This window comes from Chlamydotis macqueenii, chromosome 2, assembly GCF_036417535.1.
Source record: "Chlamydotis macqueenii isolate bChlMac1 chromosome 2, bChlMac1.mat, whole genome shotgun sequence".
NCBI lineage: Eukaryota > Metazoa > Chordata > Aves > Otidiformes > Otididae > Chlamydotis > Chlamydotis macqueenii.
Genome location: NC_141557.1, coordinates 157,476,538 through 157,494,788, shown reverse-complemented (window position 1 = coordinate 157,494,788; position 18,251 = coordinate 157,476,538).

Here is an 18,251-nt window from a genome sequence, read left to right as displayed (position 1 = left end):
TGTCTTTCTTGTGCTGGAGACCCCAGGGCTGGACACAGTACTCCAGCTAGGGTCTCATGAGAGTGGAGTGGAGGGAGAGAATAACCTCCCTAAACCTGCTGGCCATGATTTTTTTACACATCCCAGGCTGTGATTGGCTTTCTGGGTTCACTGTCAGCATATGTCCAATTTTTTTTTATTTACCAATTTCCCCAAGTCCTTCTCTGCAGGGCTGCTCTCAATCAGTTCATCACTCAGCCTGTACTGAAACTGGTGACTGCCCTGAACTAAGTGCAAGACCTAGAGTGCAAGAGTAGAGGGGCAGAACCGCCTCTCCTTGACCTGCTGGCCATGCTTCTTTTGATGCAGCCCGGGATGCAGTTGGCTTTCTGGGCTGCAAGCATGCATTGTCAGCTCATGTTTAGGCAGTATCCCTCTATTCACTCTTGTGTTTCAGATTGACTAGGAGGTCCTTACTTGGCCATACTGATCTCCTGCCTTCCTTGCCCTGTTTCTTGAACATGAGAATTGAGAATTCTTGTGCTTTAAAGAAAATGTCTTTAAATAGCTGCCAGCTCTCTTCTGCTTCTTTATCCCTGAGGAGAGTTTCCCAAGGGGTCCCATCCACTAGTTCTTTAAATAACTAAAAGTTTGCTTTCCTAATATTCAGGGTCATGTCTATATTTCTTGCCAGGCCTATTTCCCTTGAGATCATGAATTCCACCAGGGCATGATGTCTCCACTATCATAATGAGATACAGTGAAAGCAAGTCTTGTTTGTGGCCATTCTAGAGAGGTTTCTGATAAATATGGATCCAGCTGTAATTATGCAAAACAGGCAGAGAGGTTCCTCTGATGAAGAGCAGTACATTAATTAATTATATTACTTTAGGGAAGTATCTAGTGTGATTTATGCCTTGGGAAAAAAATATTCTTCTGCAATCTGACACATTAACAAAAGTTCACGTAAAGACTAAATGTCACATTATAGGACAAGACAATTCTTCTGGGAAAAAGCTGGACACAATTATTTTTGACTCTGTCACTGACTTAGAAACATCTCGGGAATCCTTTCTTGCACGCATTTTGTCTCTGTCAGCCAAGAAGGGGTAATCTCACCCCCGTATTCAGGATCCTCTCAGGATCAACATAGTGTTCCATTAGCTTGATTTTAAACACCATTCAGGAGCACAGTCCTGTGGGGAGAGGCAGCGCAGCATGATATGGAGACACACATTAGCTATTCTGATGGCTAGCACAAAGACATATGACAAAACCTTTGCCATTCATTTGTTCAAATACCTTAAATTATGAGGTCAGTTTAATTGTGTTTTGCATAGCGCATCCACTACCCTCTGAAAACATTTACACATTTCATTTCAGTTTGTTTTTCCAGGCTCCTGGTAAGTTCTTTCCAGAGTTGCTGATGTGTTTTATAACTTGCAGTTGTCATTCCTTCTAAAAAGCCTGTATAGTTTAAAAAATAAAATCTTAAAGAAGTTATCAGATGACAACTTTTCTTTTTTTTTTTTTTTTTGAGTGCCTTGAAAACTGGTAAAAGATTTCACTAATGAAATTTCATAAAACTCTGCAGAACAGCATAATTATACCTCTCTTGAGCTCTGCAGTACTTCATTAACAGATACAAGGCATGGGAATGACCTTTGTTGTCCAAATGATGTCAAACTTTCTGATCACATTCTGATAAACTGAAGTAGGAAAATTCAAGTGACCACTGAGCTCTGTTTACTGAGACATGTCCCACACATAAAATAAACCAGAAGGGTACACTAGGCACACTACAGAAAGACACTAGTCTGAATTCACCTAAGGAAGCACAAAAGAAAACTTTACATGGGTGAATGTTCCTTCATTTGTGTCCTTGATGCAGACAATAAAAGATCTAGAAGAGAAGCAAGAAAAATACATACAAAAACCTGAAGGATAGCAAGAATGTGGTTTAATAAATGGACTCACCCAATGTAGTCTTATTTCTTAAGATAAAAATATTTATTTGTATTTTGCTTTTGGTTCTTATTTTCTGAGTCATACTTTGTCAGTACCTTGGATGAAGGTAATAATTCTCTCACACGGAGGATTACAGTTTGTTACTCCGCCTAGGCCAAGTGTATCCCTAGTAAAACTTCAACATTTTCTAAGGACTAAGTTGTCATCTGTGAATCCTTTATTTTCTTATTACTAAGTTAGATAGACTTTTTCTTTTTTTTTTTTCCCATTTATATTTTTACTTATTGTCTGCTGTTTCTTCATCAGGGAAGGAAAGAGCACTTTTAATATTTCAGGTCGATGTGTTGGCATTCTGCTCTGTAATTGTACTTCAGCCTATGTGTCTTGTGACAAATGCACAGGCAACTTGGAGGAAAAAAAAAAATAGATAAAATAGAAACTTTGTCCCAAGCATAGAGAGGTGCTTGAAAAAGGGAGAAGTTCTAGGAATTTGGTGAAGCATGGTAGGGACTTTGTTTTTCATGTTAGTAGGGTACTTACATTGACAGCGCCCTGAGAGGAAGGATTTATTGGTTCAGTCACCATCCCCTGTTTATGTACTTATAGCATTTAAGGCAACAAATTAACACCTCCTCCCAGTATTGCAGGGTGCTATGTGGGCATGGTGACCCACTCAAAGTCAGCATGGAGTTCTTCACTGTTATATATAGTGTCTGAGGACAGGAAGGGGGAATTTTAATTGTTTTAAAGTTGTGACCAAACACCTGATGTTACAGAAAATTGCTTTTAATCAGTTGAGATTAAAGTTAAATGTCCACAAACACAATCATTAATTTTTGCCTCCACTGATCTCACAAAAGTCCCTAAAGATGAGAACATTTTGAAACATGCACAGTGATGGGGATTTCAAATGCACCAAAATAGAAAAAAAAATGTCTGACTCCAGCATTTTTGGCTCCGTCCATATCATAATAAGAAACACTGGCCAAACTCATTCACATCAGATTCCAGTTACAGCCTCTGACTTACGGTCATCATGCAAGCAAAGATGAAGTTAAATTTTGTAAAACGCAGTGTACAGTTCCAGTTATTTCCTCAGCCCAAAAAGAAAAGCTGGAGTATCAGTATGCAACCAATATATTTTGAAAAATTGCTTATTATATAAAAACCTCCTGGCTGCATTCAATGCTTTCATGCACAATATTTCTTATTAAGTAATATAATTAACTTAACTATATTTTAAAATGATAAATGCATGCAGGTGCCCCTATCCTTTTCTGAGTCTCTATTTATAAGTGATAAAAATGTTCTCAAGTGTTCTCTGTGGCTTAAAGTACTAAAATGTTCTTACAATATATAGTTTAAATGAAATGAGACAATAATTAAATAAGTGCAGGTGAGGCTGCAAGCAAAACGATATTTGGGACAGTTGGAGTCACTGTTGCTTGTGTGCTGTGATAACAATAGCTTCTTCAACTGAGGAAAAAAAAAAAAAAAAACAAACCCAAAACAAAAGGCAAGGCCAAAGCTTCCAAACAAAACACTTCAGCTATTGATGGACTGAACACCAACTTGTTAATAAGTTTCACACTTGTTCCACACAAACAGCCACAGAAAGATATTTTGTGTGCCAATATGACACTTTTAAGGGCAAAAAAATCCTGAGTGTTCTGCTATACAACCTATATTTTGAGATGTTTCCAACACCTCCTATAAAACCCAGCACCTTCTTTTGGCAAGCGTTCAGTAAAATGCAGTGATGATCTCTGTCTGTTTACAGCAGAAGGGAAAGGATGTGCAATCAAAGTGGGAAGGGATCTAACAGATATAAAACAAGCAGAAAAATTCTGGTTGCCTAGTGAAAGGCTTAGACTGCAGAGTGAGAAATTTGTGTATTTTAATATGCAAACCTATATATTTCTTTCTGCATTCCCTTTAAAGCAAAACCCATGCTGTTGCTTAAGTAGGGCCAAAAAAATGGACAATATGAAAATAATTCAATGCAACCTTCATCCTGCCCTTGGCAATCTGATCTGAAGTGAGAAAGAATAATATCTGACTGCTTTTCCATTTTAGACCATCCGTGCAGCAAATCAACAATTAGCCCTTAATAACAACAGTTGAGTTGCTTTGGGAGCTACAGACAGATGAGACGTTCACTCTAATTTTGGATCTGCTCTGCTCTTCTCAACCCCTCAGCCCTTTACCAGCCCTCAATAGGTGGTAGCACTGGTAGCACGTAGATAAACCACATTGTTCTCCAGTGCTCCTGATTTTGCCTTGCCCCCAAGAAGGCAATGACAGCAGACCTTGTGCTGGGTCTGGCTGGGATGGAGTTAAGTTTCTTCACAGCAGCCCATGTGGTGCTGTGTTTTGGATTAACAGTGTTGATGACACACCAGTGTTTTGGCTGTTGCTGAACAGTGTTTGCACAGTGGCAACGCTTTCTCTTTTTCCCATTCTGCTCCTACAAAGAGTAGGCTAGAGGTGGGCAAGAGATTGGGAAGGATACATAGCTAAGACAGCTGATCTGAACTGTCCAAAGAGATATTCCATGCCATATAACATCATACTCAGCAATAAAAATAGGATAGAGGAAGAAGGGGTGGGAGGTGGACACTTGATTTCCAAGGTGGCTGCTGCTCGGAGAGTGGCTGGGCATGGGCCTGCTGGTAGGAGGTGTGAGTGATTGCTTTTACATCAGTCCCTCCACCTCTTTCTTTTTTTTTTTTTAATCTTTTCTTCACTTATTAAACTGTCATTATCCCTACCCACAAGTTTTCTCACTTTTGTTCTTACTCTCTCCCCCTATCCTGCAGGGAGGCAAGGGGAGAGGGGAGTGAGCAAGTGGCTACGTGGGTGCATGGCTACTGGCCAAGGACAACCCACAGCAGATCTATACTTCAGAGAAGTGTGGATTCACAATTCAAATGGAAGTCAAAACACAGCCAAATTCCCCACAGCCATGGGATACTGTGACGATTGCATCATACTGAGAAACACGAAGGCAAACAGAGTTGTATGAGCAGCGTGAAACCATTGATCAGCCTTGCACGACTTATTTCAGCCACTCCCTTTCTCAGTGAAGGTGTTTGCGGAGACTTTGTCTTTATTATTCCAGTCTAAAGCTTATTAAAGTTAGTGGAAAGCTTCTAATTAACACCTTGCTGCCTTAAATTAATGTCTTACAGTACAATACCCCTTTCCCCTTCTCAGCCAGAGGCAGGGAGTTGTGAAATAAAGGAATCAGGAGGACCTTCGTCCTGTAGTGGACTGTGGCTTATTATTGGAGAAGTGTGCAGGCAGCCTAGGTAGTAGTCAGAGTGATGGAGTCACAGGCCTGAATTTGCCATAAATTTCCATTTTGTTTTAATTAAATTTGTAAGGCTTGTGGGATGGTAGTCATGCAAGCAGGCAGATCCACAAACGCATTCTGCAAGGTAATCAGTTGAAGTGTTATGAAACAGGCACTGATATGAGCTACTAGGCAACTCAGATACAGGCAGGATAGCAGATGACCTTTAATGTTTGTATTTAGGACACTGCATCAAGCCAAGGTATCTACAATAAAGATGCCAGTAACTGAGTTTTCTAAAATCTTTTTAAAGCCAGTGAACAGAACTTTAGACAAGACATGTCATCCCCATATAAATATCTGAAATAAGTCAAACTGCCCACAGTGCTCGAAGAGCAGGTTCGAGATCATTTAAGGAACTTGAAGGTGCACAAGTCCGTGGGGCCTGATGAGATCCATCCGCGCGTCCTGAGGGAACTGGCGGATGAAGTTGCCAAGCCACTGGCCATCATATTTGAGAAATTGTGGCGGTCTGGTGATGTCCCCGATGACTGGAAGAGAGGAAACATAACCCCCATTTTTAAAAAGGGGAGTAAGGAAGACCCGGGCAACTACAGGCCGGTCAGCCTCACCTCCGTGCCTGGCAAGGTCATGGAGCAGATTCTCCTGGAAACCATGCTAAGGCACATGGTGAGCAAGGAGGTGGTTGGTGACAGCCAACATGGCTTCACCAAGGGCAGATCGTGCCTGACCAATTTGGTGGCCTTTTATGACGGGGTAACAGCATCGGTGGACAAGGGACGGGCAACGGATATCATCTACCTGGACTTGTGCAAGGCATTTGACGCTGTCCCTCACGACATCCTTCTCTCTAAACTAGAGAGGCATGGGTTCGATGGATGGACCACTCGGTGGATAAGGAGTTGGCTGGATGGCCGCACTCAGAGAGTGGTGGTCAACACCTCAATGTCCAAGTGGAGACCGGTCACCAGTGGCGTCCCTCAGGGGTCCGTGTTGGGCCCGGCCCTGTTCAACGTCTTTGTCGGCGACATGGACAGTGGGATAGAGTGCACCCTCAGCAAGTTCGCCGATGACACCAAGCTGTGTGGTGCCGTCGACATGCTGGAAGGGAGGGATGCCATCCAGAGGGACCTTGACAGGCTGGAGAGGTGGGCCCGTGCCAACGTCATGAAGTTCAACCAGGCCAAGTGCAAGGTCCTGCATCTGGGTCATGGCAATCCCAGGCACAAATACAGGCTGGGCGGGGATTGGATCGAGAGCAGCCCTGAGGAGAAGGACCTGGGAGTGTTGGTAGACGAGAGGTTCAACATGAGTGGGCAATGCGCCCTTGCGGCCCAGAAGGCCAACCGCATCCTGGGCTGCATCAAGAGGAGCGTGGCCAGCAGGTCGAGGGAGGTGATTCTGCCCCTCTACTCTGCCCTGGTGAGACCCCACCTGGAGTACTGCATCCAGTTCTGGAGTCCCCAACACAAGAAGGACATGGACCAGTTGGAAAGGGTCCAGAGGAGGGCCACAAAGATGATCAGAGGGCTGGAGCACCTCTCCTATGAGGCCAGGCTGAAAGAGTTGGGGCTGTTCAGCCTGGAGAAGAGGAGGCTCTGGGCAGACCTGATAGCGGTCTTCCAATACCTCAAGGGGGCCTACAGGAAAGATGGGGAGAAGCTGTTCAGTAGGGCCTGTTGTGATAGAACAAGGGGTAATGGGTTTAAATTAGAAGCAGGTAGGTTTAGATTAGATATTAGAAAAAAATTTTTTACAATGAGAGTTGTAGAGCACTGGAACAGGTTGCCCAGAGAGGTGGTGGATGCCCCATCCCTGGAATCGTTCAAGGCCAGGCTGGATGAGGCTCTGAGCAACCTGATCTAGTCAGGGATGTCCCTGCTTCTTGCAGGGGGGTTGGACTAGATGACCTTTGAAGGTCCCTTCCAACTCTAACTATTCTATGATTCTATGATTCTAAATGCACTGTACTTATTCCTGTCTGTAAAGGTCTGACAGGGAGACCAACTCAAATGTAGAAATATACACTGTGTAAGTCTAGTTAGGGAAAATTAATTCAGCCCTGGGGGCTTGATTCGGTGTGCCACACAGAGGCACTTAGCACCATTTGCTGTGCCTGAGGGGATCCCACAAGCCTACATTCAGCTGTCACTCCTGAAAGTCATGGGTTCATATTGACTAGTACTATTTGGATCTCTCAGACACCCGAGCACGTTTCAAACGACACTTGCTGCCTGTGTTTAAGCAACTGAATTGAGACCTGAAAGCCTCTAAGTCCATCGACATCAACGGAAGGACTACTTCAGGCAAACTCTGTGGCAATCGGATAAGGCTTTAAAATTGTCTAACCTAAAACTTACACTGTCCAAGTTCCTGATCACGTCATCCAGCACAGGTACATAGAAAGTGCCTTTAAACATAGTCGATATCCAGGGGAGTACAAATGACTAAAGCTTTCTTTCATTTCAGAGTTTCCTTGGAAATCTCCCAAATCACGAAACAACCGATGATACCAAGCCCCTGTTGTTCCTGTTGGTTTCGTAGTGTTAAAATCATCCTTCTAGATTAAAATCCATAACTGATTTTTTTTTTTCACTTAGCTTTTTATTTGTAATGTGGTGTTTCATATATGGCATTAGAAAATGGGAACTGGCCAACTCTAACTGAAACATAAGGTGAGAAGTTTCAATTATCTTACTTCTATGCTTTCAGGAATACTTAAAAATCTGTCGTATATTGCACTTACAAAGTACAATTTGAATAGATCTGTTCCCATAATTAGTATTCTTTACTTAGAGCAGGTTGTTAGATCAGTTGCTTTTTTTGTACTATGACATAAATATTTATATTTAATCTTTTTATTGTTAACTATAGCTCTTTTATCTACCTATTTATTTCTATAAAAATCTAGTCTCGTAGTGGGTAAATTTAAGAAAAACAAGTTATCTGAGCTCAGGAAGTAGTAATTTGATTTACCTGAAAGGAAGGAAATAATGAAATTCAGATACACAACAAGATAAAATTACCACAGCTCTATTGATGTTAATGGAACTTTACTGATTTACAGGAGTGGACCTGAACTTTCATGTTTTACAGGAAGACTAACACAGTGACATACAACACGCACCTTTAATTATATATGGACACTCCACAAAAGGAATTTAATTACAGAGGAATGAATCACTATGTGAAGAAATGTAGAAATCTCAGATCTGCACATACAGACAGAGAAGTTAGGGTCACAGAGAGGTTTCTTTTATGTAGTGACTTTATATACTGCTGTAGAGAGTTTTGTTCTGTATCCAAAATGAGTATTAGTTCTAGACAGATGTGACTGGCACATAATTAAAACTGTATACTTGAAAACTATACAATATTTCATGCTTAGGAACATATATATTAATAGTCTATTGGGCTAAGATGGTTTTTATAAAGGAAGACTTTACCTGTGTTAATACCTTGTTTCTGGGATGTGATGGAACACGGATGGTCCAGAGTCCTTAGCTCCCATGTATCCAAACTTGGCACCTGTTAGTTTAAGACAAGGTGTGGGGGTGATTGCTCCAGTCTGTCACAGAGTCACAACAACAATGAGGCAGAGACAGGGATCCAAGAGGTTGGAGGGACTCACAGAGCCTTGCCTAGATTTAGCCTGTGAGAACCAGCAAGACTTTTCAAGCAGAGGCTTGTGGAGTGAATCTGGCATCACAAAGTGGCTGTTGTACAATTCTAGCCCATTCTTGTCTCCCACCTTCAAAGGAGAACCTGGTGCTGCATTTTCTGGGTGATACAGAGAGAGGAATTGATATTCATGGCTTGGACAGGTGTACTCTTTGCTGGGTAAGAAACTGGCTGGATGACTGGGCCCAGAGTTGTGGTAAATGGAGTTAAATCCAATTACGATGCCAAGTGGTATTCCCCAGGATTCAGTGTTGGGGTCAGTTTTGTTTAATATCTTTATCAATGATGTGGATAAAGTGCACCCTCAGTAGGTTTGCAGACAACACCAAGTTGGGCAGATGTGTTGATCTGCTTGAGGGTAGGAAGGCTCTACAGAGGGATCTGGACAGGTTGGATGGATGGACCAAGGCCAGTTGTATGAGGTTCAACAAGGCTAAGTGCCAAGTCCTGTACTTGGGTCACAACAACTCCATGTAATGCTACAGGCTTGGGGATGAGTGACTGGAAAACTGCTTGGTGGAAAAGGACCTGGGGATGTTGGTCCACAGCCAGCTGAACATGAGCCAGCAGTGTGCCCAGGTGGCCAAGAAGGCCAACAGCATCCTGGTTTGTATCCAAAATAGGATCAGGGAAGTGATCATCTCCCTGCATTCTGCACTGGTGAGGCTGCACCTTAAATACTGTGTTCAGTTTTGGGCCCCTCACTACAAGAAAGACATTGAGGTGCTGGGACGTGTCCAAAGAAGAACAATTAAGCTGGTGAAGAGTCTGGAGAACAAGTCTTATGAGGAGCAGGTGAGGGAATTGGGGTTGTTTAGCCTGGAGAAAAGGAGGCTTAGGGGAGACCTTTTCACTCTCTACAACTACCCAAAAGGAGGTTGTAGTGAGATGGATGTCAGTCTCTTCTCCCAAGTAACAAGCGATAGGACAAGAGGAAATGGCCTCAGGTTGCACCAGGGGAGGTTTAGATTGGATATTAGGAAAAAATTCTTCACTGAGGGGGTTCTCAGCCATTGGAACAGGCTGCCCAGGGAAGTGAGTCACCATCAGTGGAGGTATTTAAAATATGTGTAGATGTGGCACTTAGGGACATGGTTTAGTGGTGGACTTGTAGAGTCAGGTTTCTGATTGAACTCAATGATCTTAAAGGTCTTTTCCAACACAAACGATTCTGAGTCTATGAATCGTAAGCACACAGTGACCCTTTTGCAGTGTAGCATCAGGGACAGAATCCAGGTGTTCACCAAAACAGGCTTGTGTCTGTTATCTCATGATTACAAGGGATCTGTTATACCCATATGGTCTCTAGACCACCTCAGCTGCAAAGTGTGCCATCAACTCTGACCCAAAAGAGTATCTCCCCAAGGCATCTCCTTGGCTAGAGCAATGTTCATCTGTGCTGCAGCCCTGAGGGTGCACAGGAGAGGTTGATACACCACTGCTGGCAAAGGGGAGAGGGCACAGTTACCCTTCTGTGCATGGAAGCACTCCCTGCTGTTTAGACAAGTGCAATATAGCCTGTTTACAGTCTGCTTTTACAATATCAACACCTTTTCTTGTAAAGTTAAACCAAGAAAAAAGCATTGCTGACTGGCAAAAAGGAAACATAACCCCCATTTTAAAACAGAAAAAAAAAAAAAAGGAAGACCTAGGAAACTACAGTCAGCCTCACCTCTGTGCCTGGCAAGATCATGGAGCAGATTCTGCTGGAAACCATGCTAAGGCACATGGAAAATAAGGAGGTGATTGGTGACAGCCAACATGGCTACACTGAGTGCCTGACCAATTTGGTGGCCTTCTATGATGGGGTTACAGCTACGGTGGTCAAGGGTCGAGGAACTGACATCATCTACCTGGACTTGTGCAAGGCATTTGACACTGTCCCGCACAAAGTTCTTCTCTCTAATCTGGAGAGACATGGGTTTGATGGATGGACCACTCAGTGGTTAAGGGACTGGCTGGATGGCCTTACTCAAAGAGTTGTGGTCAGTGGCTTGATGTCCAAGTGGAGACCAAGTGGAGACAAGTGGAGTTCCTCACGGGTTGCTATTGGCATCAGCCCTGATCAACATCTTTGTCGGTGACATGGACAGTGGGATAGAATATACCCTCAGCACGTTCACTGATGACACCAAGCTGTGTGGTGCAGTTGACATGCTGGAGGGGAGGGTTTAGACGTGGGCCTGTGCAAACCTCATGAAGTTCAACCAGGCCAAGTGCAAGGCCCTGTGCATGGGTCGTGGCAATCCCAGGCACAAATACAGGCTGGGAGGAGAATGGATTGAGACCAGCCCTGAGGAGAAGGACTTGGGGGTACTGGAAGGAGAGAAGCTCAACATGAGCCAGCAATGCGCCCTTGCAGCCCAGAAGGCCAACAGCATCCTGGGCTGCATCAAGAGGAGCATGGCCATCAGGTAAAGGGAGGTGGTCCTCCCTCTCTACTCTGCCCTGGTGAGACCCCACCTGGAGTACTGTGTCCAGTTTGGGAGCCCCCAACATAAGAAGGACATGGACCAGTTGGAAAGGGTCCAGAGGAGGGCCACAAAGATGATAAGAGGGCTGGAGCACCTTTCCTATGAGGATAGGCTGAGACAGTTGGGGCTGTTTAGCCTGGAGAAGAGGAGGCTCCAGGGAGACCTTATAGGGATCTTTGAGTACCTAAAGGGACTTATAAGAAAGAGGAGGAGAAACTCTTTAGTAGGGCCTGTTGTGATGGAACGAAGGGTAATGGTTTTAAAATGGAAGGAGGCAGATTCAGATGGGAGATAAGTAAAAAAAAAATTACAATGAGGGTGGTGAAACACCAGAACAGGTTGCCCAGAGAGGTGGTGGAAGCCCCATCCCTGGAAACATTAGATGCCAGGTTGGATGAGGCTCTGAGAAACCTGATCTGGTTGGAGACGTCCCTGCTTCTTGTAGGGTAGTTGGACTAGATGACCACTAAAGGTCCCTTCCAACCCAAACTATTCTATGGTTCTATAAGAAAATATCTGGAGTGCCCTGGATGAATCTAAGCGTAAGCCATTTAAAAGGTATGTTACTCAACTGCATACTCCACATCCACAACCAGATCTATTAAAGGAAAATAAAACTTATAAATAGGCAACACAAAATTATTTCTATTATTATGTAATGCAAAATCCCAAATGCAACAGTATTTCTCCAATACAAATAACTCCATAGAACTAGTATTTTAAAAAAGAAAGCCTATGATCATGTACATAAAAGAATTTATACATGTAGTTGCTTCCTTAGACTTATTTCCCACTATGGAGATGATTGCATAGCAGATTCCTGAAAATGTAGGTCTTGATCTTTCTTTGATTGCTAACCCCCATAAGAATCTAGTGCAGCTGCCTGACTGAGAAATAACTATTTAATTCTAGCAGAAGGATATTTTCCCTCTCTTTGGTCAAAGATGTCAGTGTACCACAATGAAAAACATATGAACTCTTAATCCCTCATTTATGCCCTCAGTGTGGCTGCCTGGGTAATACATTGTATTTTTTTGTCTGACTTTTTTATACCCTTGTCAATTGATAAGCTATTACTTTGCCTCCAACATTTCCAATGAACTGAAATTCGTGTGGCTGGACCTGTATCATTTTGTTTATTTCTCTTTGGGATTGAGTGGAGGACCACATAAAATACCTTTTTACTATCAAAAGAGACCAGTTCATCTAAATCATCATTTCTCCTAAAATAGGATATGATGGTAAATTTTCTAAGCAAACAAAAAAAAAAAAAAAAGGTGGTATTAAAAGCAAAACACCTATTCAGAAAATAATAGACTGATCCAAGCCTTTGTTTCTTCCTTATAGGATGTTTGTTTTACAGGATATTTCTGTAACTATATAGTGATATTCCTTGAACACACTTGGAGGCAAATATCGAAAGTTCAAGCTATGTATAAGAGATTCTGTATTCAAACTCTTTGAAACAACAATTAAATGCCAGATTTAATAGGAATACAGTCTTAAGTAGCAGAGAAGGAAAGCCTTGAAGGAATTTAACCAGATGTACATGAACATGAAGATTAAAGTTCACAGTGAAGTTGCAAAGAAATATGTCTGTTCTGCTGCTTAGCAAAAGCAGGTACATTTCCTAAAGTAATTGCACAGATATTCCCCTACTTATACTTGCAGAAATCGGATGCTTTGAGCTGGGATTGGGAACACCAGTTAATAAAGGTAGTATAACTGTATTTCTCTACATATTTCTCAGTTTTTTTTTCATACAAGCTGTTGTTGCCTAGAACTCTTTCATCATCTAGGAAAAAAAAAACCCACCATCTTCAGTCTTTTGTAACAGAATTGCATGAATGTTACTCTTCTGCTGCAGAGAGCTGAAGATAGCAACTGCCCCCCATTGGCTTATCTCACATATTCGTAGAAACCTGAGATGGGAAGGATATAGTAAGAAATATATGTAATTCCCCTGATGATAAAGAATTGTTCTCCAAAATATGTTTTCTGCTCTGACTTGAAAAAAAAAAATTGTACAAGGAATCCATTGAGTTTTCCACCATTTCTCATAGGAATTCACCGTAGCTGTCTTTTTAAAGTGTTTTCATAGAATCATATAATGGTTTGGGTTGGAAAGGACCTTTAAAGGCCATCCAGTCCAACCCCCCTGCAAGGAGCAGGGACATCTCCAACCAGATCAGGTTGCTCAGAGCCCCATCCAACCTGGCCTTGAATGTTTCCAGGGATGGGGCATCCACCACCTCTCTGGGCAACCTGTTCCAGTATTCCACCACCCTCACTGTAAAAAATCTCTTCCTTATGCCTAATCTAAATCTACCCCCTGGTTTTCTTTTGTTTTGTTTTCTTTAATGCTCAGTCTAGCTTTTGTCTTCTTCTGGTTTTTGTTTCAAAAAACTTTTGATTGCTCTGACTTCCAGTGTAGTATCTAAACATTGGCAAATTGGATCAATGCTTTGACTCTAGGGTCAATTTATCTGAAAATGACAATTCAAAACAAAATCTCCTTTCTTCACTCACTCCCCCCACCCTCTCACCATCCTCCCTACCCTCTCACATCCCCCCCCCCCCCTGCCTTTTGTCATAAGTTGTAAGAAAATAAATGTCTTAGAGGTGCTCTTTCTCCTCCTTCTGTGTCTGGATGACATGGATAATATCATGCATGGTTGCAGTGTACTTGGTATTAGAAGTAATCTTGCCCTTATTTTCCTATCATATTCTTAGGTAGGTATTTGAGGTGGTGTTAGATGTTGACCAAGAGCAAGAGCTCCAAGGACAACATTGAGATGGCAGCAGTGTCCATGTGTATGTCTTCGAGCACACTCAAGTTTAGGAAAGTGATGCTTTTGCCGCTGGATCAGTGAACAATTATCACAAAGGAGTGGGAGGACAGGAGTTGTCTATTTTCTGCTCATAGTCATGGTATCTCATGGTCTGTTACTAAAGTAGATGAGAGAGTACTAAGTGAAACTTCTCTCCAAATATTGTAAGGTGAATCTTCACTCCGAAACAAAGGCAGTAAAGGTAATTTCATATCTTTTAGCACACAATAAGAGACTTGAATGAAGTCAGAGCACATCCTGTTGGCCACCAGCAGTTACTAAGGTTCAGCTGGTAGATGACCAACACATAACTTTGTTGTGTGTCAAAGCTCCTGCAAACTCCCAAATGCAGGGATAGGGAAAAAGTTTCCCTTTTGCAATGGTCTGCTGAACTACATCCTTCCCTTGCTCATGCTGTGTCACTATGCTTTTCCCTCGTGCTCATCTGAACTCTTCAACTTCATGCTACCTCCTCTGTGGAGCTCTGGCTCTGTCCAGCTGACATGATGCTTATGTCAGCAAGAGCTAATCAACACCTCCACCCCTTTTGGAAGTAGACAGATATGTATTCTTGATGTAGGTAAGTAACGTGAGATATGGAAATCTATTTCTTACCCAGTGTAATGAATCTTAGCTGCACCAATGTACCTATCATCTAGTAAAAATACATACGAAATGTTTTGGAATTGTCTGACTTGTGACCCAAGCAGACTGAACCAAGTAGCATAGAAAATTGTGTGACATTTGGGAATGGACAGGCTAACTGGTTTCTTCTGCCTTAGCAAGCTACTTTCTCATTAACTTGGAAGTGTCTACGCTGCATAGAAATCACAGCAGCAGCTGCCACAGTCACATATCCTACCGAGTGGTAGAGACTGAGGATATCTAATAACTTTGCATGTTTATTCTCTTGCACTAAAAAGCAAATGCAGTTTTCAGGTTCTGAGATGCTGCTTTTTGGCGTGATGCGGACTGCACAAAGATAACAGACTGTGGCTCAAAAGCTTTAAAAGGCAACCTAGTGTGAAGTTCTTAAAAGTTAGTGCAAGGAGGAGGGGATATCCTGTTGTTTTAACCTACAGAAGGTGACAGCAAAGCCCTCTGAGGATATCTTAATGTGAATTCAGCAGGGAGAAGAATATTTTCTAAAAGAAAGAACATTTTCTTGGCATTCTTGGAACAAAACAAAATACGTGGGTGAAACTGTGACTGCCAAGAGTGATAAAATCACTCTGCTTTCAGAGACTAGCAAACTGTTTCTGACAAAGCTTCAGGAGGAGTGCACTGGAACTCAGAAGCACCCCAAGCCTAATGGCTAAATTTCCTACCACGTCTCTGCCGAGCAGACCTTCACAGTCAAATGAATAATAGAGGAGGCTAAGAATTTAGAGATGTGATGTATCAAAACAGTGTGAATTTTAGGGATGCTTAAACACCATACTCTCAATATCATCTGCTTTGCTGTCTATTTGACTGCTACTGGAAACCAGTCCCCTCATAGTCATCACAGAGAATCTAATCCATGCCCATCCGTTACATTATGGTGAGAAATACTTACTGAGATAGGCAGAGAATGGTTGCATGGTCCTGGTTAAACTTCTATCGTACGTCAGACATGGTTGTCATAGTGTAGATGCCAACAAAAAAAAAACCTCTAGCATCTGCAGATTCAGGTTTTCAAAATCGTAAGCATGCTGTGAAGCTTATTTGCCCATCACATTAGGGCATGAAATCTGCATAGCACTAACAATGAGCAGTTTCGGAAATCCAATGGGACAGGAAACAAATGCTTCTTTTCAGAAGCTTCCCCAGCCTCACTGCTTTTTTTTTTCTTTTAAGTTTCAGAACTTACTGGAATTAATTTTTCTCCTGGTGCAGAATCAAAAGAATATTTTTTTACTTTTGTAGTATTTGTGGTTACACACAACAGAAATCTTACAATGACTGTTGAATAATTTGTTCAAGTGAGGTTCATCACACCTATCTTCACTGGACTAAGATGATTTAAAACAATCCTCTAGGCTCTTTCTACTCTGATTAAGCTCATAAAAGCTATTCAGCTACTATATTCAGTAAGATGACGTGCCATTTGGACATGTCTAGTGAAAAAACATAGACAAATTGCATGAACCAGTGATCTACCTTCAAAACAGATGAATTTAGGTGAAATATAGACCTTATGAAGGATGTGAATGCAACATGGTGCAGAGCTGGTGCTGAATGAGCAATACTTTGCAAGCAATATTAGCTCAGCACATCATCAAGCTGGTAAATCAGTACTGGTTTTGTGACCTAAGCCAATAAATTTACATGTGAACACACTAGATACGCCAGTTTATTGATGGAAAGCTTAGGGATCTTTAACATATCACTTCACTATGTAGTGTAGACATGTGCTAAGAGATTGGATCTGTTATATATAAAAATGTAACATAATGTAAAATATTTGTATAGACATTAATAGATCCCCAGCACTGCAGGCTCAGCTCCCATTGAACTCAATGGAAATTGCTTCAGAGAATATCGGTCAGCATTTATTACATAAAATGAGGAAGGAACAAAATCTGAATCTCTATATGGAAGTGCTATACCTGTCAACAGATAAGAATGACAGCATCACCCCCTTCCTCCCATTACTCTACGCAAATGATGGTTCTGTATCAGGGACTCATTTGAAACTGCAAAGCTTCCTCTGCATGTTCTCCCTGTATAGGATGGATGAGATATTTCATTTCATACATCATTTATTGTTCGCTGCAGTTATTTCACAAAGACCTATTTTGACTTTGCTAGAAATGTGAGAAAGTGTTTCCAAGTTTGGAAATATCTGCAAACAACAAACTGAACTGCAACTCCAACTGATGTGAGTCATCAGAGGCCCATTGACTTCATTAGTGTTACATATTTATGTTATTTGTCTACTGAAGTCAACGAAGCTATGTTAAGATGGTAGAAGTGAGACTGGGGAAAAAGACTATTTTTTCTACTTGGAACTGAGTTTTATAGAAAGATATTTTGCATTCTATATTTAAACCAGTATAATCTGATCAATTAAAATTGTCACACCTTTCTACTACTTTTGTATGTCTCTGCGAAATCTCATCTTTCCAACTTAGTATCACGGTCCTTCAAAAACTTGGTCTAAATTATCTGCTATCTAGATCAAGAGAGAGGACAGGTACAAGGGAGGTTAAACTTGGTTCAGTTACTGATCAGCAATTTTCAGAAGCCATTCAGGATCAGGATATAATTAATAAATATTTCTTCTGTGTACCCATTCCCAAAATGGACTCCAATATGTTTGAGATAAAAATCAATACTCAGTATGCTCTTCCTCTGTTATCCTTTTTTACTGGAATCATAGACAAAAATCTTATAGCTCACACAGTACATGAGGGATTAGCTCCTTTCATACCCTCAGGAAGGGCTCAGGGAAGAAAGTAGTACCTGCTATTCTGGTCTATCCACTCATGTACCATGCAAATAATTTCCTGGAAAAGTGTTTTCACCTCTTCTTTCCCCAATAGACAGTCATATATAAATATTGTAGGAGGTATTCCATTGCAAATGGCTGAAAATGAAACTAAATTTAGATATATTTGAACATCAACACTAAAAATTAACTTATGCTCTGAGAGAGCTGTATGATGTGACTTGCTATATGTTATCAAGCCACTCATCTTGATACCTGATGTGGAATTTCCCCTTTTTAGTTCCTAAATATGAAACTTCTAAATTTATTTTAACATCAAAAAGTAATGATTATTTTTAAAAGAATCTGACAGTTTCCCTTTCACTCCCATTCTTCAGGTTGAAGCTGTTTGAGAAAAAAAAAAAAAAAAAAGTTGTGGGATTTTTTTGAGCAGGGTAAAATCCTAAACCATTTTAATTCTCATGATGAACCTTGTTACGTTCTTCCTACACTTCAAAGAGGAAGCTGCAAAAATGAAAGGCTGGACAGTCAAGCTCCAAATCTTTTCAAGCATGATTGTGAATGTATTA